Raw genomic sequence first — 24,639 nt, forward strand, 5'->3', positions numbered from 1 at the left:
TGGGGAAACACTGATTGAGTCCAAGCTAGATATTGTGGCTCAGACAGGTCAAACAGCTGCCTGGAAAGCTTTGGAGGTGAGGGCTAATCCCAAGATTCTTGAGACTGGTTCATTATTCTTCACCATATCACAGGGTATGTTTTCCCATTTCAACTAAGCTGAGACTTATCCCTAAAGAAACTGCTTCACTATTTGTCATATAAACACATCTCCATGCTCTCCAACTGAAGAAAAAGCTGCATGTTCTATAGCGTGCTGTATATTTTCTTTTCTCATTAAAAAAAAAAAAGGCAAATAGAGAATTTTCACAGTCCTATGAGCTACAAAGACTGGTATGAGGGGAAGAACCTTATTAATGTTAAATAATCATCCTTATATTTTCATAGTTTTTATTATCTATTTTTACTTAGTCAATGATCAAAAGCAGTTTGCCAAATCAAAAATATTCTGAGATGCAAAACCTAAAACCAAGTTCATATTTCACACCTCTCTGGAAAATTGTGCTTGTCTACTTGAGCCCCAAGCCTAAGCAGGGTTTTACAAGCAAAAGAGTATTTCATTGACAAGGATAAGATATCAACTTCTGTCATTCTGAACAAGGACCAAATCCCAAACCAAAGCCTCCAGTTGGCTCTGCCAACCAGCCATTCAGAATGTTACCCAAACCCAATCTTTTTCACTATAATAATACTGTAAATTCTCATTTTTTCCAGTTGTCCACATCTTTCTATTGTCTAAGAGTGGTCTCTCAGAAGGAAAGTCAGTCAGCATGAAGCAAGTGTAATTCAAGTTGGTCCTGAGAAAAATGGAAGATTCAGGCCACACAGCGGCAGTGTTATGAACACCCTCCTTTATTTTCTCCCCAGGTGCTAGAAATATTTCCATACAACAGTGGTTAATGTCAAGTATCATTTCATCAGTAAATGCTTCAAATTCAGGGGTAATTCAACCAGGGGCTATAAGAAGGAAGATTAGCATGTTGTTCAAGCCTTTTAAAAATCACTTTTCCCTCTGGAGAAAGAAATTCATCATGGGGTAAGAGAAAAAAAAATGTATGGAGTGGATATAATTTGCTTCTACGCTTGGCTGTCTGGGAAAATGTTCCAGAAAAATGCATGATTTCAATTTTTCTCTGGTGGGCCTCGCTGGCAGAAACCAAAGAGTAAATACATTAGTGTTCACTTATGCTCAAGATTTTTTTTAAATGAAGAAAAAAAAAAGCAAAAAAGAGCCTTTTCCAAGTAATAGCATTTACTCTTGCATAACTGCCTGAAAGAAAAAAGAACCCAAATAGTTTCAGATGGAACAATTGTTTTTAACAGTGTTCATTCCAATAGTTAGGGGGCAAAATGCAGTTGAAGGGAAATGTGTTCTCTGAGCCCTTAGCTTAGTACGTTCTGACACAACCCATATTTACTGCTGTGTTAATTCCTGCGGTCTGTCCTATTTCCAAAAGTTAACATCCTTTCAGCCATCCCAATTGCTGTACCCCTTTAAAAGTGGGTCTCCTTCAAGGAAAAGAGTATTCTGCATAGTAAAATCAGGCATCAGGAAAGCAGAACATGGGGGAGCATCCCTCAGTACCTCCCTTCCCCACTGTGATAAGTGATGGTAATGTTAGGAAGTGCATCCTTGGGAGAGCTGAGGAAGGGTGAGGTACACAGAGCCCTGGGACCAAAACAAGGTAACGGGGTATCAGGTTTCCCTCATCCCAAAGAACCTAATCACCAAAGGAAGATGTGAAAATGATAAAACACCCTAAAGACTACTGGAGGACTTCTGGGAGAATTCATTCAACTCCAAATTTTTCCAAAATTACACATGGGATCTGGTCTTATTCTGGACAAAGCAGGTCACAAGTTCTAGAAGGCAGTTCTGGAAAGGCCTAGGTGTTTGGCTAAATGCCCCCTCCCCCAAATGTAAGAAGGCAGCAGCACTGGTCCCTAAATATTATGCACAGTACAGCATTGCTAAATGAATCTAAAAAGAAAAGAGATACACACTCAACTCTCTACAATGGCGTGATACTATATGTGTCACCTCATGAAGGCTGGGGAATGGGCAGATGAAGATGGGAAAAAGAATACGTGGGCAAGAAATGAAGAAACAATACATCCGGGAATGGGTGAGACTCTTTTAAAAAAGGTATTCTAGGCAGCAATCCCAATACACTCAAAAAGGAGAAGAGATGAAGAAACAGGTTAACTTATGGAAGATGAACACACTATGGTGAGAGGTAAAGAATACAGGAGAAGGCAAAGAAGATGATTTGGGAATAAGCAACGAAAAAAACTGGCCAGGATTTAAAACAGCTCACATGTAGGTCAAAAAATGCAGTCTCGAAGTTTGCTGACAATCCAGAAATCTTGTCAGTCACGTCTCCTACATTGACATCACTGACAACTGTGCCTTAGCAAACAAGGCACAAATGCAGATCGGCTTCCTTCAGCTCTCCCATACTCTCCATTAAGGTTATTTTTTACTGATTCATGGGTTTATACTAACATTGCTTGGATTAGTACCCAGTGCTAATGAGACCGAGGTCACAGGTTCAATCCCCACTACCCAGACTACCCAGAGTCTTCCTAATAACAGGTCATCAAGGACAGCTGAGCATCAACTTCCCTCCATCTCAACTGAGAAGGCTAAGGATGCAGAATCATGTGTCAGTGGGGTCTTCACGTTCAGTAAAGAAAACATGTTTCCTGAGAGGGATGAGATATTTTTAACATTTCTGTAGATCCACATGGAAGGAGTTGTCAAAGAACCTCGGAGCACCTAGATAGTAATTTTCAGCATAACCAACCTTAGCCTAACATATTAGGTCCGGGGCAGGGTTAGTATCCCAAAGCACTTGTAAAAGGACTAGGTGTGGGCACCCAGTGCCTCAGAGCTGGCTTGACAAGAACTCTGCCCCCTCGAATGGGGAGCCAAAAGGCCAAGGGTAGGTCCTATCTTTCGAGAATAGCTACTAAGCACACACGGACAAGGCTGGTCAGTGGAGTCACCCTGAGAGATGCTAAACTGCTACTTCCTGCATCTCTGTCAATACTGCTGCACATTACAATTTTGGAAGAATTCGGACCCAAAGTGGTGGGTGTGGCTAATGAAATGGTTTCCTGGGACATCCCCTCACCCCGCTTCCTGGGACCCTCGTATCACTTTGGAACCTGAGAGCCAGAAGTGGAAAACCAGTCAGATGTAGTAGGTTCAAAAAGACAGTGAAAAAAAAAAAAAGAAAAGAAAGAAAGTGAATGTTATAAGAATGCAATCAGTTCAAATCCAGGACTGTGGAGCTGCAGATTAAAGTTCACTCACGGCTGACGAGAATGAGGGTGCCACTGACGGCACATTTCCTGTGCTTTCAGGATAATAAAGACCAAAACTGTTAAAATGCCTGAGAAGGTTCTGCTGAATCTGGCCCTCGCTTCTTTTCTGGACTCATCTCTAACCACTCTGCATTTAGCCACACTGGCCTTTTTCTTGTTCCTGGCAGATCACCTCCTGCCCCACGCACTTTGTACATGCTGTTGCCCCTGAGTTTAACTCTTCCCAGGCCCATCTCCATCAGGAAACACGTTCCCAGTCACCACAGCTTCCGTATCCCTCCAGGCACATTTCTCCGATCACCAAGACTAGCTGTGGCTTCTTGTTATTGGTCCTCAGAGCACCCAAAACATTTCTTTCATCACAGTTATTACCATTTGAATTATACTTTAATAAGACCATTTGGAGGGCTTCCGAGAAGATGGCGGAAAAGTAAGACGCGGAGATCACCTTCCTCGCCACAGACACGCCAGAAATACATCTACACATGGAACAACTCCTACAGAACACCTACTGAACGCTGGCAGAAGACCTCAGACCTCCCAAAAGGCAAGAAACCCCCCACGTACCTGGGTAGGGCAAAAGAATAAACAGAGACAAAAGAATAGGGACGGGACCTGCACCTGTGGGAGGGAGCTGTGAAGGAAGAAACGTTTCCACACACTAGGAAGCCCCTTCGCGGACGGAGACGGCGGGTGGCGGAGAGGGAAAGCTTCAGTACCAAGGAGGAGAGCACAGCAACAGGGGTGCGGAGGGAAAGCGGAGAGATTCCCGCACAGAGGATCAGGGCCGACCGGCACTCACCAGCCCTAGAGGCTTGTCTGCTCACCCGCCGGGGCGGGCGGCGCTGGGAGCTGAGGCTCGGGCTTCGGTCGGAGGGCAGGGAGAGGACTGGGGTTGGCTGCGTGAACACAGCCTGAAGGGGTTAGTGCGCCGCGGCTGGCCAGGAGGGAGTCCGGGGAAAAGTCTGGAGCTGCTGAAGAGGCAAGAGACTTTTTCTTCCCTCTTTGTTTCGTGGTGCGAGAGGAGACGGGATTAAGAGCGCTGCTTAAAGGAGCTCCAGAGACGGGCGCGAGCCGCGGCTAAAAGCGCGGACCCCAGAGATGGGCGGGAGACGCTAAGGCTGCTGCTGCCGCCACCAAGAAGCCTGTGTGCGAGCACAGGTCACTCTCCACACCCCGCTTCCAGGGAGCCTGTGCAGCCCGTCACTGCCAGGGTCCTGGGATCCAGGGACAACTCACCTGGGAGAACGCACGGCGCGCCTCAGGCTGGTGCAACGTCACGCCGGCCTCTGCCGCCGCAGGCTCGCCCTGCACTCCGTGCCCCTCCCTCCTCCCACGGCCTTAGTGAGTCAGAGCCCCGGAGTCAGCGGCTCCTATAACCCCATCCTGTCTGAGTGAAGAATAGACGCCCTCCGGAGACCTACACGCAGAGGCGGGGCCAAATCCAAAGCTGAGGCCCTGGGAGCTGTGAGAACAAAGAAGAGAAAGGGAAATCTCTCCCAGCAGCCTCAGAAGCAGCGGATTAAAGCTCCACAATCAACTTCATGTACCTGCATCTGTGGAATACATGAATAGACAACCAATCATCCCAAATTAAGGAGGTGGGCTTTGAGAGCAAGATTTATGGTTTTTTCCCCTTTTCCTCTTTTTGTGAGTGTGTATGTGTATGCTTCTGTGTGAGATTTTGTCTGTATAGCTTTGCTTCCACCATTTGTCCTAGGGTTCTATCCGTCCATTTTTTGTTTTTGTTTTATTCTTTTTCTTAATAATTATTTTTTATTTTAATAACTTTATTATATTTTATCTTACTTTATTTTATTTTACTTTATCTTCTTTCTTTCTTTTTTCCTTCCTTCCCTCCTTCCTTCCTCCCTCCCTTCTTTCTTTCTACTTCTACTAATTCTTACTTTCTACTTTTTCTCCCTTTTATTCTGAGCCGTGTGGATGAAAGGCTCGTGGTGCTACAGCCAGGAGTCAGTGCTGTGCCTCTGAAGTGGGAGAGCCAACGTCAGGACACTGGTCCACAAGAGACCTCCCAGCTCAACATAACATCAAACGGCGAAAATCTCCCAGAGATCTCCATCTCAACACCAGCACCCAGCTTCACTCAACGACCAGCAAGCTACAGTGCTGGGCATCCTATGCCAAACAACTAGCAAGACAGGAGCACAACCCCACCCATTAGCAGAGAGGCTGCCTAAAATCATAATAAGTCCACAGACACCCCAAAACACACCACCAGACGTGGACCTGCCCAACAGAAAGACAAGATCCAGCCTCATCCACCAGAACACAGGCACTAGTCCCCTCCACCAGGAAGCCTACACAACCCACTGAACCAACCTTAGCCACTGGGGACAGACACCAAAAACAACGGGAACTACGAACCTGCAGGCTGCAAAAAGGAGACCCCAAACACAGTAAGATAAGCAAAATGAGAAGACAGAAAAACACACAGCAGATGAAGGAGCAAGATAAAAACCCACTAGACGTAACAAATGAAGACGAAATAGGCAGTCTACCCGAAAAAGAATTCAGAATATTGATAGTAAAGATGATCCAAAATCTTGGAAATAGAATAGACAAAATGCAAGAAACATTTAACAAGGACCTAGAAGAACTACAGATGAAACAAACAACGATGCACAACACAATAAATGAAATTAAAAATACGCTAGATGAGATCAATAGCAGAATAACTGAGGCCGAAGAATGGATAAGTGACCTGGAATATAAAATAGTGGAAATAACTACTGCAGAGCAGAATAAAGAAAAAAGAATGAAAAGAACTGAGGACAGTCTCAGAGACCTCTGGGACAACATTAAATGCACCAACATTCGATTTATAGGGGTTCCAGAAGAAGAGAAAAAGAAAGGGACTCAGAAAATATTTGAAGGGATTATAGTTGAAAACATCCCTAATGTGGGAAAGGAAATAGTTAATCAAGTCCAGGAAGCACAGAGAGTCCCATACAGGATAAATCCAAGGAGAAATGCGCCAAGACACATATTAATCAAACTGTCAAAAATTAAATACAAAGAAAACATATTAAAAGCAGCGAGGGAAAAACAACAAATAACACACAAGGGAATCGCCTAAGGCTAACAGCTGATCTTTCAGCAGAAACTCTGCAAGCCAGAAGGGACTGGCAGGACATATTTAAAGCGATGAAGGAGAAAAACCTGCAACCAAGATTATTCTACCCAGCAAGGATCTCATTCAGATTTGATGGAGAAATTAAAACCTTTACAGACAAGCAAAAGCTGAGAGAGTTCAGCACCACCAAAACAGCTTTACAACAACTGCTAAAGGAACTTCTCTAGTCAAGAAACACAAGAGAAGGAAAAGACCTACAATAACAAACCCAAAACAGTAAAGAAGATGGGAATAGGAACATACATATCAATAATTACCTTAAATGTAAATGTACTAAATGCTCCCACCAAAAGACAAAGATTGGCTGAATGGATACAAAAACAAGACCCATATATTTGCTGTCTACAAGAGACCCACTTCAGACCTAGAGAGACATACAGACTGAAAGTAAGGGGATGGAAAAAGATATTTCATGCAAATGGAAACCAAAAGAAAGCTGGAGTAGCAATTCTCATATCAGACAAAATAGATTTTAACATCATAAAATAATAAAATATTAGAAGAGACAAAGAAGGACACTACATAATGATCAAGGGATCGATCCAAGAAGAAGATATAACAATTGTAAATATTTATGCACCCAACATAGGAGCACCTCAATACATAAGGCAAATACTAACAGCCATAAAAGGGGAAATCGACAGTAACATATTCATAGTAGGGAACTTTAACACCCCACTTTCACCAATGGACAGATCATCCAAATTTAAAATAAATAAGGAAACACAAGCTTTACATGACACATTAACTAAGATGGACTTAACTGATATTTATAGGAAATTCCATCCAAAACAACAGAATACACATTTTTCTCAAGTGCTCATGAAACATTCTCCAGGACCGAACATATCTTAGGTCACAAATCAAGCCTTCGAAATTTAAGAAAATTGAAATCATATCAAGTATCCTTTCTGACCACAACGCTATGAGACCAGATATCAATTAAAGGAAAAGAACTGTAAAAAATACAAACACATGGAGACTAAACAATACACTAGTTAATAACGAAGTGATCACTGAGGAAATCAAAGAGGAAATAAAATAATACCTACAAACAAATGACAATGGAGACATGACGACCCAAAATCTATGGGATGCAGCAAAAGCAGTTCTAAAAGGAAAGTTTATAGCAATACAATCCTACCTTAAGAAACAGGAAATATCTCCAATAAACAACTTAACCTTGCACCTAAAGCAATTAGAGAAAGAAGAACAAAAAACCTCAAAGTTAGCAGAAGGAAAGAAATCATAAAAATTAGATCAGAAATAAATGAAAAAGAAACGAAGGAAATGATAGCAAAGATCAATAACACTAAAAGCTGGTTCTTTGAGAAGATAAACAAAATTGATAAACCATTAGCCAGACTCATCAAGAAAAAAAGGGTGAAGACTCAAATCAATAGAATTACAAATGAAAAAGGAGCAGTAACAACTGACACTGCAGAAATACAAAAGATCATGAGAGATTACTACAAGCAACTCTATGCCAATAAAGTGGACAACCTGGAAGAAATGGACAAATTCTTAGAAATGCACAACCTGCAAAGACTGAATCAGGAAGAAATAGAAAATATGAACAGACCAATCACAAGCACTGAAATTGAAACTGTGATTAAAAATCTTCCAACAGGGCTTCCCTGGTGGCGCAGTGGTTGAGAGTCTGCCTGCCGATGCAGGGGACACAGGTTCGTGCCCCGGTCTGGGAGGATCCCGCATGCCGCGGAGCGGCTGGGCCCGTGAGCCATGGCCACTGACCCTGCGGATCCGGAGCCTGTGCTCCACAACGGGAGAGGCCACAACAGTGAGAGGCCTGCATACCACAAAAAAAAAAGAAAAAAAAAAAAAAAATCTTCCAACAAACAAAAGCCCAGGACCAGATGGCTTCACAGGTGAATTCTATCAAACATTTAGAGAAGAGATAACACCTATCCTTCTCAAACTCTTCCAAAACATAGCACAGGGAGGAACACTCCCAAACACATTCTACGAGGCCACCATCACCCTGATACCAAAACCAGACAAGGATGTCACAAAGAAAGAAAACTACAGACCAATATCACTGATGAACATAGATGCAAAAATACTCAACAAACTACTAGCAAACAGAATCCAACAGCACATTAAAAGGATCATACACCATGATCAAGTGGGGTTTATTCCAGGAATGCAAGGATTCTTCAATATACGCAAATCAATCAACGTGATACCCCATATTAACAAACTGAAGGAGAAAAACCATATGATCATCTCAATAGATGCAGAGAAAGCTTTGGACAAAATTCAACACCCATTTATGATAAAAAGCCTGCAGAAAGTAGGCATAGAGGGAACTTTCCTCAACATAGTAAAGGCCATATATGACAAACTCACAGCCAACATCGTCCTCAATGGTGAAAAACTGAAACCATTCCCACTAAGATCAGGAAGAAGACAAGGTTGCCCACTCTCACCACTCTTATTCAACATAGTTTTGGAAGTTTTAGCCACAGCAATCAGAGAAGAAAAGGAAATAAAAGGAATCCAAATCGGAAAAGGAGAAGTAAAACTGTCACTGTTTGCAGATGACATGATACTATACATAGAGAATCCTAAAGACGCTACCAGAAAACTACTAGAGCTAATCAATGAATTTGGTAAAGTAGCAGGATACAAAATTAATGCACAGAAATCTCTGGCATTCCTGTACACTAATGATGAAAAATCTGAAAGTGAAATCAAGAAAACACTCCCATTTACTACTGCAACAAAAAGAATAAAATATCTAGCAATAAACCTACCTAAGGAGACAAAAGACCTGTATGCAGAAAATTATAAGACACTGATGAAAGAAATTAAAGATGATACAAATAGATGGAGAGATATACCATGTACTTGGATTGGAAGAATCAACACTGTGAAAATGACTCTACTACGCAAAGCAATCTACAGATTTAGTGCAATCCCTATCAAACTACCACTGGCATTTTTCACAGAACTAGAACAAAAACTTTCACAATTTGTATGGAAACACAAAAGACCCCAAATAGCCAAAGCAATATTGAGAACAAAAAACGGAGCTGGAGGAATCAGGCTCCTTGACTTCAGACTATACTACAAAGCTACAGTAATGAAGACAGTATGGTACTGGCACCAAACCAGAAATATAGATCAATGGAACAGGATAGAAAGCCCAGAGATAAACCCACACACATATGGTCACCTTATCTTTGATAAAGGAGGCAGGAATGTACAGTGGAGAAAGGACAGCCTCTTCAGTAAGTGGTGCTGGGAAAACTGGACAGGTACGTGTAAAAGTATGAGATTAGATCACTCCCTAATACCATACACAAAAATAAGCTCAAAATGGATTAAAGACCTAAATATAAGGCCAGAAACTATCAAACTCTTAGAGGAAAACATAGGCAGAACACTCTATGACATAAATCACAGCAAGATCCTTTTTGACCTAGAGAAATGGAAATAAAAACAAAAATAAACAAATGGGACCTAATGAAACTTCAAAGCTTTTGCACAGCAAAGGAAACCATAAACAAGACCAAAAGACAACCCTCAGAATGGGAGAAAATATTTGCAAATGAAGCAACTGACAAAAGATTAATCTCCAAAATTTACAAGCAGCTCATGTAGCTCAATACCAAAAGAACAAACAACCCAATCCAAAAATGGGCAGAAGACCTAACTAGACATTTCTCCAAAGAAGATATGCAGACTGCCAACAAACACATGAAAGAATGCTCAACATCATTAATCATTAGAGAAATGCAAATCAAAACTATAATGAGATATCATCTCACACCAGTCAGAATGGCCATCATCAAAAAATCTAGAAACAATAAATGCTGGAGAGGGTGTGGAGAAAAGGAACACTCTTGCACTGCTGGTGGAAATGTGAATTGTTACAGCCACTATGGAGAACAGTATGTAGGTTCCTTAAAAAACTACAAATAGAACTACCATATGACCCAGCAATCCCACTACTGGGCATATACCCTGAGAAAACCATAATTCAAAAAGAGTCATGTACCAAAATGTTCATTGCAGCTCTATTTACAATAGCCTGGAGATGGAAACAACCTAAGTGTCCATCATCGGATGAATGGATCAAGAAGATGTGGCACATATATACAATGGAATATTACTCAGCCATAAAAAGAAACGAAACTGAGCTATTTGTAATGAGGTGGATAGACCTAGAGTCTGTCATACAGAGTGAAGTAAGTCAGAAAGATAAAGACATATACCATATGCTAACACATATATATGGAATTTAAGGGAAAAAAATGTCATGAAGAACCTAGGGGTAAGACAGGAATAAAGACACAGACCTACTAGAGAATGGACTTGAGAATATTGGGAGGGGGAAGGGTGAGCTTTGACAAAGCTAGAGAGTGTCATGGACATATATACACTACCAAATGTAAAGTAGATAGCTAGTGGGAAGCAGCCGCATAGCACAGGGAGATCAGCTCGGTGCTTTGTGACCGCCTGGAGGGGTGGGATAGCGAGGGTGGGAGGGAGGGAGACGCAAGAGGGAAGAGATATGGGAACATATGTATATGTATAACTGATTCACTTTTTTATTAAACAGAAACTAACACACCATTGTAAAGCAATTATACTCCAATAAAGATGTTAAAAAATTTTTCTTTAAGTAAAAAATAAATAAATTTATTAAAAAAAAAAAGACCATTTGATTAATATCTGCTCTCCCAACTGGACTATAAACTATATGAAGGAACGAACCATCTCTTAGTGTCATCATTCTTGTCCCACACCAAACCTAGTGTTTGGCACGTAACAGGTGCCCAATACTTGCTGTTGGATAAACTATAAATGTCTTATGAAACCATGGAATTAGAGCAGTGGTTCGCAACTGGGGACTCTTTTGTCCCCAGAGTACATTTGGCAGTGTCTGCAGACATTTTTCATTGTCACAATGAGGAGAGAGGTGCTACTAGCATTTGGTGGGCATTGGCCAGGGATGCTGCTAAACACCCTGCAAGACACAAGACAGGCTCCCAAACAAAGAATTAGCATCAGGAGTAAGATATCAATTAATGCTGAGGTTGCAACTGGACTAGGGCAATGAGGGCAATTATATTGAGAAGGGTAGTAGCAAGTATATAAAATAAAACGACTCCCAAGAAGAATGGTTCATGGAAGAGACACTGCACAGAGCCCTTCTGCTTCCCTTGAGATGTTCACAGGATATTGACCCAGGGAGAACAGCTCTGAGTGTCTGGTACTAAGAATTGAGCTCCCCTCTGTGAGGGATGGGATGGCCTCCATCCCCACAGTGTGAACCTGGCTGGGTTCTCAGCTATCTGACCAGGACACAGAATGAAGAAACCTTCACCTCTCGGTGATGGAACCATTTGACCTGATTTCTCCAGGAAGTATTCACGTGTGGCAAAACCATCAGTCACCCTGACAGCTAGACTCCCTGTTTGCTCCCAAGGACTAATGTTCTCCAGTTTTCCAGCAACCTGACTTGGATCTCACCCTTTACAGAAGCATTTATTCTGCCAACAGAGTCAAGACCCTGGAAGATTGATCTTTCCAGGTCAATGGAGGGCCACCTCTCTCAAGGGTCACATAATTTTCTCTGCATGACTACTAAGACCACAGCCTCCCCAGGCTTTGAGCTGCCTCACTTTTCCATGGCTTTAAAAGAGTCATTTTCCTCAGCAGCGTGGTCTACCAGGCAGGGTTCTCAAACCCAGTCCTGGACTGAGAGGCCAGGCACAACTCCCCAAATTACCCCAAGCTACAAGAACCTAAATAGATTTTTAAACACTCCTTTGCATCAACAGTTGCTGGAAAATAAATGGGGCTGCAAATCTAACAAGCCTTAAACCAACTACTCCCATTCCATGAAGTTAAATAGAGCTTTCTTCCAGTCCACCCTGAGTCGATGTAGTTAAAAACCAAGTCTACACTTTTCCACCACTTATGTATTACAAATAAATAGTTTACACAAGCATGTGTAAACTGTGAAAGGGGGAAGCCGCCATACAGAGCAGCCACGGCAGATGTTTAGGGACAGCTGTACAGGGAAGCTGACAAGAATTTAGATGAAATTTACTTTAAAGTCCCACAAGAGTGAGAGAAGGTTTGTTTAACCTTTATCAAACCATTCCACCTAAGGGGTTCAGATCTGAATTTTCCTTTAGAACAGATTTCTGTTGTGTTTAACATGCCTTTCCCACTTCCTTTTTTTAACTAAGGAAAGAAGCCCTAGTGGTTTGACCATTATGAGCAAATTTCATCCAACCATTACAAACGTTAAGCCCAGAAGCATGCTTTTCAATGTCCATGTGTTATTAGTAAATGCGAACAGACGAGAGTAAATATTATTAATAAAGAATGTAGCAACAGAAAAATCTGTATATACCAAGCACTTTAAGTTCTGAGCTTCACAAATCCACTAGGCTATACTATAGTTTTCAAAAACCTCTATTTCCACATCCAAAAGAGAAGTGCTAGCTCTCAGCCTCACAAAGGTTACAATACCATCCTTCCACTACTTACGTGTTTTTAGGAGAAAGAACAAATGATATTAGTGAAAAATTACTTAGATTAAATGTCCCTAACTAGAATTGTAGGCATCGCTACTCTTTGCCTCCCATATTTTCTGCAAGATCAAATACCAGTCATTCAATGAATATTTGTTGACTTGGGAAATGGTAATAACAGCTAACACAGAATGAGTGCTTACCACATGGCCAGACATTGTGCACTGTTTTGTTAGCTAAGATAACTTGAACACTGGTGCTTCCAGAGTTAGGGAGGTTAAGGAGGAAGGAATTTCAGAGGTAGTTTTGTAATAGGGAAGAACAAATCTGACTCCATATTAGATCTGTTTCTTTTACTTTAACCTTTGTACTCTGTTACCTGTGCTTAGTCATGCTAGCTATGCACCTTTTGTAAAAGAATGTTGCCTATAGCCTGAAATATACAGGAGAGCCCATTCTCAAGGTTCTGACTTTTAAATGTGTAACATTTTTCCATTCATATAGAGATAAAAAGTTGCAGAACAGACAATAACATTTGTCTTGTTGGAGGTTTACAGGAGCATCATGACATGACCTACCTGGACAGCTGCAAGAACAGCTGGAAAAGGATTCCAATACCAAGAAGTTTGCAACAACTAACCATGCCCCTCCCTGACCTTGCCTTTCAAAATGCTTTGCTGAAACCCTTTGGGGGGGATTCGAGGTTTTTTGGACACGAGCCACCTGTCACCTTGCATAGCCCTGCAATAAACATTTCTCTGTTCCAAACTCTGACTTTTCAGTATTGTTTGGCCTCACTGTGCACTGAGCACGTGAACCTGTGCTCGGTAACAGTTTGGTGCGTCAACCTTGCCATGGAGGTCAAAAGATAATGCTCAGAACTCAATACTCATCACGTGGGCTTGCTGATGGCAGGGCCAGGATAAGAACTCAAGCTCTAAACCAAAAATAAACAGTTATAAAACTATTATCTTTTAAAATAATTTCTAGAAGTACAAAGAGAATGTTTATTTACCATACTCTGATAGAATTGCAAATGGAAGCCATATGGTCTGCAACCCTACTTCTACCACTCCAGAGTTTATTTGAATTCAACATGTCACTAAGAAAGAGTCAAGAAACATTATTTGGTAGTTTAAGGTTATCTGGTTTTACCATCGAAGAGTTACTGGCGATTTGATTTTATTAAAAAATGGCCCCCAAAAGTCAGTTCTGTTCCAGATTATCATAATGTTGATGTCTCCACTAAGTAAAAGTGAAGCCAACAAATAAATGATTTGTATATTTTTGCCCTTCACAATTCAGACACAGATTATATAGAATATATACTCATGTGATTCAATACATATCAATCTTCCTTTGAAACTTTGGACTTTGATTTTGGGGACAATTTTGGGATGTCCTTCTTGCTCCAGCTTCTTCCTTTTCCACTGATTTAATTTTAGTTTCAGTTCCAGAATCTTTTTGTTTTTAACAACATGTTCACAATCTCTGTCATATTGTACGCAGTTACTTCTGGACTAGGACCTCCTCAATACAATTAGCCTATAGTTAGAAAACAATGTGAAAACATTTAACACTACTGAACACTATATTTAAAAATTGAGGGCTTCCCTGGTGGCACAGTGGTTGAGAGTCCACCTGCCGATGCAGGGGACACGGGTTTGTGCCCCGGTCCGGGAAGATCCCACATGCCGAGAAGCGGCTGGGCCCGTGAGCCATGGCCGCTGAGCCTGCGCGTCCGGAGCCTGTACTCCGCAACGGGAGAGGCCACAACAGTGAGAGGCCCGTGTACCGCAAAAAAAAAAAAAAAATTGATAAGGTGGTAGACATTGTGTTATATGTTTTTTAATCACAATTTAAAATAAAGTATAAAAAACATTAGCCTTCCTCAAAGCCATGATCTTACATTTTTTTACATCAGATTTATATACTGATATACTATGCAAAGCCTCTGAGATTTTTGGAAAAGCCACAGTTCTTTTGGAAAGTGGGTGTGATTGTTGTAGATTACATAATGGCAAACAATCACCTCACTCAAACGCACGGAAGTACCCAATAACTCTAATACATCACCTCTGTCCATCATCCATCTTGATCAATCAATTGCAAAACCCCACTGCCTGACAAGAAAACCATAATCAACCACTTAACCTAAATAAAAAGTCAAAGGAGTGAAATCTTCCGTTTCGAGTCATTTGGGAATTTTGCATACATTCAGTGTCTGAGTCAGGGGAAAGACAGTGGGGGAATGTTTGCCTTTTTTTCTTTTTTGAACAACAACAAGTATGTAGGTTTCCCTATGTAGATCAACAGAAGAAGGATCCAACACTGAGGAGGGGAGGAAATGGGCTAAATGTAACTCCCGGGATTCTCAAAGTGAGCAGATGACAGTGATGGTGTCCCGTCTCATGTTCCCGGTGCAGCATCATCAGACATTTAACGCAGTCAGCGCTTCTCCTTTCTAATACATGCAGAGTTCCTCAGGATCCTGGCCTAGAGTGCCTTCAGGATAAGAATTTCCACAGGTCTAATCAATGGTGAACATACAGGGCAGTCCCTCCAGCCCGACATTCCCTCACAGAAGCCTAATTTAATTGTGATCAGTTCTTATCTGAGTCAGCTCTTCACTGACAGAAGAGAGCATCTCTGAACAGGTTTCACAAATGCTGGCCCAGGGCTGTTTCAAAGGCTTCCCATAATTGAAGCAGCTATCTTTTCTCCTCAAGGTGGTGTTTTCGTATTCTACCAGGGAGAGAATTATAAGCTTGATATGAATGGCATTATTTGCACATAAGTGCACCCTTCTAACTCAAGGAAAGAATCACTCCTTTATCAACGACATTCTCTGGAATCCCTCTATAGATGACTGAAATTTAAAAATGGAGAAAGAAAGAAAATCATCAGCTATAGATTAGCCTCTTAGGTGGGAGTATAAAATGAATCCTGACAAAAGTCATAAGCCATTAGTAAGATATTTTGCAAAGTCTACCAAAGATAATGATGTTACTTTCTTTAAGTTATGACTCTCACTTCCTTCGTGAAGTCACTCTAAAAGAGAAGAAAGGCAATATGGAAATACTGGAATACTGGTCAGTTCCTTTGCTTAGCAATTCCATTTTCACCCTCAATCCTTTACCAATTGTAATCTACTTAACTGGGAGCAAAATGAAAAAGGTTTTCTCCCCTTTTGATTTTGTGGAGGGGCGGAGGTGGGAATCAGGGGAGGGTCATGATTAAACAGATGCTTTAGGAAGAGTACTTAATGCTTCACAGCTCAAGAGTGTGGGATATAACTGGAGAGAGCCCTAATATCTTGTCCTTTCTTCAAAAATGTCTCACTGCTGCCTTAATGGAGAAATAAAAAATACTTTTAAATTAAAACCTACATTTATGAGGCAGATGTAGGGAGGATAATTTGAACATGATTAAGGTTGGAAAAAAACTTTCACGGTTTTTCTTGCCTTTGATACTTCGAGATAAGAATCTGGAGAATTCTGAATACGTTCCAGGACTTGCAGCTCCAAATTCCCCACCACATAAGGAAATTCAGAGAGAAAGAGCAGCTGTATAGATAAGAGGAGGAGGAGAGGTGTAGAGGGACAGCCAAACAGTGAGTGCTGACTATACTTTCCTCCCAGGCACAGGTTGGGGTGCAAGTTGCTGCTTCACTTGACTGCCCGACTCCCTTACACCAGAATTTCAGTGATTCAGGTAAGTCAGTTAAAATGATTAGAAAGCTAGCATTGCTAATATGATTTAATGAGAATCTGAAACACAGAGAAATCCCCATTACAATAAATATTTGTAACTTTACAAAGAGTGCAGATCAAATCACTGGTGGCAATGTCCAAATACCCTGGTTATGATTCCATGTTGAATGACCTTGCATCAGCTATTTGACCTCTTCGGTCCTCCCCAGCTATTTATAATTTAAGTATCTGGCTTTCAGTGCTGCTTATTTTCAGCTCAATTTTAGTTATTACCCTATAAAAATGATGCTTGGGTTTTGGCATGACCTAGGAACCATTAATTATCTAAAATTCCCGTTTATTTTATGATGAAATCATATAACCCCCACTGTTATTAAGCCCTGGTTCAGCAACCTAACTTAATTCAACCAACATTTATGAAACATCTAGCAGAGATAAACTTCAAGGAGCTTAAGGGAAGGAAAATGCTAACAGAACACGGCAATACTATAAAGATGCAAAGTGTTGTAAGAATTCAAATAGGAGGCTAATTGTTTTGTAGGATGGAAAATAGAGAAACTCCATGAAGAAGGAAGCGTTTAATAATATTTTACTGAGTGCCTACTAAATGCCAGGCATTGTGATCATATACGCCTTACCTATATCATTTTATTTCATTCTCATGATAAATTCATGAGGTATCACTACCTCTGTTTCACACATGATGAAAGTGACGTTTGGAGAGTTTAAGGTTCTTGCCCACGTTCTCATTCACATATGATAGAACTACAATTCCAGCTTGGTGTGTCTGACTGCAATGCCCAGGCTCTCGCCCACCACGGTATTACACTCTCATGTGAGGTGGGTCACAAAGAATTCTAATGATTGATTGGAATCTTTTTGGTCCCAACTCCAAGGAAGTGAAAACACAGATGTGGGAAAGTGCAAGGCCATGAAAGAACCAGTGACCCAGTGTAGCTGGACTAGAGAAAGCAAGAGGACACGATAGGAAAAGAGGTAAATAAAGCTCAAGAGGTTGGCCTCCAAGCCTTAAATATCAAACTGAAGATCATGAACTTTAGCTTGGAGGCAATTCTGGAACCCTCTCCCTACCTATTTTTGTTGATTAAGGAAGCATCAAGATGGAAGAGCTGCTTCAGGAAAATTATAGCTCTGTAGCTGATATGTGTAGGATGCAATTAAACGAAGAGATAAGAACCAGGGAAGTCTGATAAGGGACACTAAGCTAAGAGAAGGCGATCTTAAGAAACATAATATAATAGCCTTTAGTCAAGTTAATTCATCTCAGCTTTAGTGTTTTGTATATGCACTCTTGTCTAATGTATTATTTCTCCTCTTATAAATCCCCCTTGTTCCATATCGATACTACCTTTATTCAACAAAGTAAAAAATGATTTTTCTTGGAAGGAAAAAAGTCACAAGAATATAGTAGAGAAAACTCTTCTTTAAAAGCAAAGTTCCAATTCTGTTTTCATTCACATTAGGTTTCATTGTATTATGAATTTCACAAGCTAAAGACAAGAATGTTAGTATTGCACTACTGGAGTATCTCAGTCCATGATCAGGGCAAAGAAGTGAGGAGGCAATGTTACGGCCACTTTGATTCAAAAGGACATCAACTTCTCCCGAAGCCCTGCAGCAGAGACTTTGATAAGGAGGGGTTCACTGCCAAAGTACAGCCCGCACCTGCCCTGGGGGGCTGTATCCAGTGCTATTTTACTAGGATCTGCATCTCATGTGCCTCTGCCATAAGCCTTTATTTGGTCAAGCTATAATATATGATCTGCCTGAAGAGAAAATATTTATTCAGATCAGAGAAGGACTTTTAATATCGTAGAGAGGTTTCGATGGAACCCACATTTAGAAAAAAATGGAAGAAAGAAAACATACCTTATGCGCACTGCATTTCATGATCCATTCAACCATAGATAATGTTTAACTGTGCAACAGGAGTACTAAACAATGCTAAATGACTCTTGATCTATTACATCCAGAGATAGGCTGAAAACTTATCTCAAACGGCACTACTAAGTATACATTTTATTTGACATGATAAAGTATTTTATTACAGGTTTTATTTTCTTAACATTTATTTATTCAACTCTGTACAGATTCAATAACAGAACCTGAAAAGCTGTAAATGTGGTTGTAGATGTTTCTCCCTCCCTCTCTCTCTCTCTCTCTCTCTCTCTCTCTCACACACACACACACACACACACACACACACACACACACTGTCCTCCTGTCAGTTTCACTAACAAGAAATCCCTTCCTTTACTCCATTACCATAATTTGCAAGCTAAAGTCAATGGAAACTCATTAAAATGCTTCACGTTATTCAATGTTTGCTATGTTTATCAGATATTTAAAGCCTTTCCTTCCAAAGTGCTAATGCTCCCAATAATAAAACAATTACACATTTTGAGACATAATAGTAACATGTAAACGAATATTTACTCAAATAAATAACAATGAAGCAATAAAGTACTCCATTTATTTGCATAGTTTTTTGTCCATTACCCAATGTCAGGTCCTTACCATTTATAATAAACCCTAGCCAAGCAGTGGAGCTGAAGAAACTGGATTTGGAAAGTGAGTAGGAGGTGAACTCCTGCTTGCTTATGACCCTGGGCAAAACATTTCAACTTTCTGACCCTGTTCCACCTCTCCTATCACACAGAGCTACTATGAAGCTATGTATCTGAAAGTAACCAGAAGTGTAACATATGAACTGTTTCTCAGTATACTGAGGAGGAAGCCAAGGACAAGAGAGAGGAGATGTCTTGCAGAGTCCAAATCCAGTGGGCAACAGAGCCAAGACAGCCGGGCTAGATTCCCCCATAGGCTGACTCACAATTTTGGGGGCATCAGCAAAGCAGAAAGGGGAAGAGTGTAGCTTCCATAAATTCATGCCAAATTCTGCAGTCATACAGTCAAGAAATATATTATTTTAATTTCAATATACATGGAGCCTTGTGACATTTCCCCCAAAACAGCATTTTATTTTGTTTTACATATGGTCTCTAGGATAATAATTCAGTTCTTCTGCTATCTCCTTCAGTTTTCTTTCCACTACCCTACCACTGCTTTGGGGTTTGTCTGTTAGTTTTCTTCTTATGCTAAGGATTTACAACCCTTGCTTTAAAATATTAAAAGTACAAAACCATTAATGTTTGAGTTTAAGAACATGCCCGATTTCTAGCGACTATGAAAAATACATTCAAATGAGGCTGACGTTTATTAAGCCCAGGTAAGAACTTCCTATGATATCACCAAGTGTACAAGTTTCAATCTTACCCCACAGCTTATTACTGCAGAAACTGTCAAGGTACTGACTCACTCACAGGTAAGGCTCAAGAAGGCTTGGAAAAGGGTAACAAGCTAGAAAGGAAGAGGTTTTGGGGGGTTTTGTGTGTCTGTTTTGGGGTTTGCCTTTTGTTTCTTGTGTGTGTGTGTGTGTGTGTTTCTTTTTCATTCAGCAACAGCCTCCTTTTTGCAACCTGTTCAGACCTCCCTGCATGAAGCTCCCAGGCTATCACAAAAGAACTGGATGCTTGTGCAACGATTACCCTCTGTTTACTGTCTGAGACAAGAAACAAAGAAAGATAGGTGCCCAGCAACAGAAGCGCAGCAGGAAGAATTTGAGTTGGCCCCCATCTTTCAGAAGCTGAAGTTAAAACAAGTTAGCAAACAGAGACAGTTTTCCCCCAGCAACTCCCTGAATCCTCAGGGCTCAGCTGGCTTGAGGTTTTAACTGACAAGACTATGTTAGGTGCAAACAACTCCTAAGGATCTATGAAAGCAGAAAGACTAGTGCCTGTTCAGAAATTGCCTGTCAAGATCCAATTCCCATAGAGTTCTCCAAGGTCTAGTTTTGGAAATGTCAGCTCTGGAGTAAATGAAGAGTCATGGGGTTTTGTAGCAGGTAAGTGAGAATGCCGCCAAAGGGTGGATGGATGCTCTAGTGCCTGTCTCTAAACAGCCCTTCATCTCCCCAAAATGAGAGGTGGGGGGACTTTTTGACACTCCAGCTGGAATTCCAGCATTTTAATTTGAGCTGGTGCAGAAACAATACAGAAGCACTACGAGATTCTAAGAGGGACACAGATACGCCCCAGCTCTCAGCATTGCAGGTGAATTTGGAGCAGAGTTCAGTGATAATCTGTGATCATAACCAAACCTCTGTTTAGCATCTTCTATGTGAACAGCACTATGCTAGCCGGACACTGGGGGATAAACAAAAGTAGACAATGTGATCTTCACTTCAGAAAGCTTAACTCATCACCCCTATATTTACAGTGTGGAAAAGACAATTCAAATTTCCCTTTTAATGTCATAGTTCTTTAAAATGTATCTATAATGCCAGATGTTTCAGGGTACAATGAGTCAAGATACAACCTTCAATGGCATCAGAGGAAACTTGACCTATATCAGAAAGAAGGCCAAAAAAGGTTCACGATCATTTATAGCACTAGTACACCTTATAATCTCACCCTCTGCACAGAATTTTCCAAATTATTCAGGTCATTTTCATATGGACCAGCTAGCTTTTTCTTCACAGCAACTCTCTGAAGCAAGCATTATTTCTCATCTTACAGGTGGGGAAGCTGAGGCTCAGAGAGGTTAAGTGACTTGGGAAAATTAGTCAGATCCTAAGGCCCACAGCAAGGACAAACATCCCAGGGTCTTGGTTCACAGAGGTCTCGATTATTATGGACCCCAAGCAAAATTATTTCAGCTATGCTTCAAGTCAGATGAGACAAGCATTAATTCATGAGGACGGCTTGTTTCTCTTCAGTAGATTTTAGTTTAAAGATTTTAGTTTAAGTTATAATTGGTTTAGTGAAAATCTAATCTTCAGAGACTTCTCTTGAAAAAAATTTTGAACGCCCTTTTGTGATGTGGCGTGCATCTATGTGTGTCTGTTCCATCCTGACAGAGACACGGCAAGGCTCAGGGTCTGGTTCCCTCCCTGCTCTCACCTCTGACCTTGGGATGACCACATCCTTCACATCCCAATATCCTTTTCTGCTCCCTTTCGTGAATCTAAAGATTCAGAGAAAAGGGGACCGAAAATAGATCAAAATTTCACAAGTGATCTTCAACTGCCTTGCAGCCCACCATCTTCCTAACCTAAGATCTGGTTTCTCTTTTTCTAAGAAAGACTTGTTGAGGATAAATCCCTTCTGCATGCATTTTTGTCCTGACCTCATTTCCTCTATAAGCAATTCTCTAAGCCAGTTACCTATATATGTTCCCTAAGTCATTCATGCACTCGGGTGACTTGAAGACATTTTTCATGAATTCCGCTATTTTCTCATTCTGCACTGACAACAATGCATCTGCTTTATGAGTGGGATTCTCTTCCAGAAGAAATATACTAAGTTCTGCAATCCAGCATAAATGCAGGTCTTTCTCAGACTCCACTAAACTTTCCCTTTCATCTCAAGATGCTTCCCCTAGAAAATATCTTCTTGGTCATCACACTTGTTCTTCTTGTTGTTGTTGTTTTGTTTTGTTTTGTTTTACGGTACGCGGGCCTCTCACTGTTGTGGCCTCTCCCGTTGCGGAGCACAGGCTCCGACACGCAGGCTCAGTGGCCACGGCTCACGGGCCCAGCCGCTCCGTGGCATGTGGAATCTTCCCAAACTAGGGCACGAACCCGTGTCCCCTGCATCAGCAGGTGGACTCTCAACCACTGCGCCACCAGGGAAGCCCCACACCTGTTCTTTTGCACCGTCTACTACGGAACCAATTCAAATGACTAACTCATTATCTTTCATTAGTCACTAAACCCTGGTGGACTGGTCCTGAAACACATCATGATGGGCTTAAAGTAGGGGTATGCGATAGTTTACAGCTTCTAAGATCTTGGTGAGGAAATTGCTTCAAGGAACCCCAACACCCTGTGAGTGATTTGGATCACCAACCTTACCCCGAATGGCCCTCCAGATCCTGGATAACTAGGACTTCATTTTATTTTTGGTGCAATTTTATATCTTATTTTCTTTCCTAAATAACTGTTAATTTTTAGTGCTTCATAGTAAAATGAGAAGTCTACCTACAGTCATACATGAATCAGGAATCTACCCTAAAACAAACAAACAAACAAAAGAAAAAAACTTTAAAAGGACTAGAAAAAAAAATTTATAATATTTCCAAAATCTTAGCAGGGAGAAGTCCTCCCTAAAGATGGCACAATGCTTAGAAAGCCATAAAGGAAAAGGCTAACAGATTTGACCACATATAAATTAAAAACCTCTGAGTAGCAGAAGATACCATAAACAAAAGACTAACGACAGACCAGAGAGAGCTCTTACAGAGGAAAACAAATACAGTCAGCCTTCCATATCCACAGGTTCTGTATCTGTGGATTCAACCAACCATGGATCAAAAGATTCGAAAAAAAAATTGCAGAAAGTTCCAAAAAGCAAAACTTGAATTTGCTGCTTGCTATTTACATGCATTTACATTGTATTTACAACTATTTACATAGCATTTCCAATGTATTAGGCATTACAGATAATCCAGAGGTGATTTAAAATATAGGGGAGGATTGCCTAGATTATATGCAAAGACTATGCCATTTTATGTAAGGGCTGTTTTGGTTTTTTTTTTTGCGGTACGCGGGCCTCTCACTGTTGTGGCCTCTCCCGTTGCGGAGCACAGGCTCCGAACGCGCAGGCCCAGCGGCCATGGCTCACGGGCCCAGCCGCTCCGCGGCATGTGGGATCCTTCCAGACCGGGGCAGGAACCCATGTCCCCTGCATCGGCAGGAGGACTCCCAACCACTGCGCCACCAGGGAAGCCCTATGTAAGGGTTTTAAGCATCTGATGATTTTGGTTTCCAAGGGGAGGAGTGGGGTGCTGGAACCAACCTCCCATGGATACAGAGAGAGAGAGAGAGGGAGAGAGAGAGAGAGAGAGAGAGAGAGAGAGAGAGAGAGAGAGAGAGATAAAGAGAGGGAGAGGACTGTACTGATAAAGAAATTTGGAACAAGAACATGAACTAGTCCTTCACAGCAAAAGACATACAAATAGCAAAAAAATACTATGAAAAAGATGTACAACCTTCACATGATCAGGGAAATATAAATCAAATAAGAGCCTGTTTTGTTTATCAAATTGGCAAACCAGAGTCATATTCCCCAGTGTTGGTGAATATGCGGGGAATAGTGCACACTCAAACTCTGCTACTAGAAGGGTAATTGGGGATGATAGCTTTGGAGGACAATAGGCGGCCCTTATTAAAATTTTAATATGGCACATTCTTTGACTCTGCAATTTCACTTCTTTGAATCTATCTACAGAAATACTGGCATAATGTGTTCTACGAGATTGTTTTTAGTAGTGATGTACTAAAGAAAGACTAAATGCCCTTCAGTAAGGAAGGGTAAATACCTCTGGTGACTCCATCCAGTAGAATATCAGGCACCCGTTAAGAAAAATCAAGTCTTTTTTACTAACGGGGAAAGATTTTCTTAAAACAACTACAATTCATTTTTTAAAAATATGTATACAGATACATACACTGTATGGTGTAGGAAAAGGTCTGGAAGATTACACACTCAAAAATCACCCGAAAGAGGGATTCGAATGAGGTAGGAGATTTTACATTTTATTTTACATTCTTCTTTATTTTTTGAAGAATGAAGAGCTGTTTAAAGCATACTATTTGGAGAATAAAGAACTGTGATTTTTTTATTTGGTGGTTTAAACACAATCTTCTAAAGCATCAAAGCAGATGGCAGCCCTGTGCCACAACTGCCCTCCCTGTGTCACATGAAGTACTGTCACCAGGTGGACAACTGCCCACGTCATGGTATAAAATTGCCCCACTTCTTTTTTTTTTTTTTTGCGGTACGCAGGCCTCTCACTGTTGTGGCCTCTCCTGTTGCGGAGCACAGGCTCCAGATGCGCAGGCT

The 24,639-nt window shown here is 41.1% G+C and overlaps 1 protein-coding gene across 11 annotated transcripts in view; it reads right to left on the bottom strand.

Annotated features, from left to right (window-relative positions):
• Nucleotides 1-24,639, bottom strand: part of FAT3 (FAT atypical cadherin 3) — a 708,211-nt gene that overhangs the window by 574,493 nt on the left and 109,079 nt on the right. The window lies entirely within an intron of this gene.

Source organism: Phocoena sinus, chromosome 8, assembly GCF_008692025.1.
Source record: "Phocoena sinus isolate mPhoSin1 chromosome 8, mPhoSin1.pri, whole genome shotgun sequence".
NCBI classification, from domain to species: Eukaryota; Metazoa; Chordata; class Mammalia; order Artiodactyla; family Phocoenidae; genus Phocoena; species Phocoena sinus.